A 328-nucleotide genomic window follows, 5' to 3' on the forward strand; every position below is an offset into this window, starting at 1 on the left:
AGGAGCGGAGAGCATACTGAGTCACCACTGTGTACTGCCTCGGACGAGGTCGGTCCCGAGCTTATTGCATATTTAAACCATGAGGTCAGCATTGATCAATGATGGAGATAGATGGTGGTGGCTGGTGGGGCGCCTCGCGGCCAACGGCCAAGAGCGGGGCCGCGTGGCGTCTGGCGAGAGAGGAGAGTACACCGCGCGGCTTTAGACGGTCATGACCTCATGTTCAGCTGGGCGTCGGCCGCGGAGCGCTCGCGGCACGCTCGATCTAGTACCCCGCGCGTACATACTGAGCGCGGCTCTCCCACACACAGACGACGCGAACGTAGCG

Source organism: Emiliania huxleyi (genome assembly GCF_000372725.1).
Source record: "Emiliania huxleyi CCMP1516 chromosome Unknown EMIHUscaffold_203, whole genome shotgun sequence".
NCBI lineage: Eukaryota > Haptophyta > Isochrysidales > Noelaerhabdaceae > Emiliania > Emiliania huxleyi.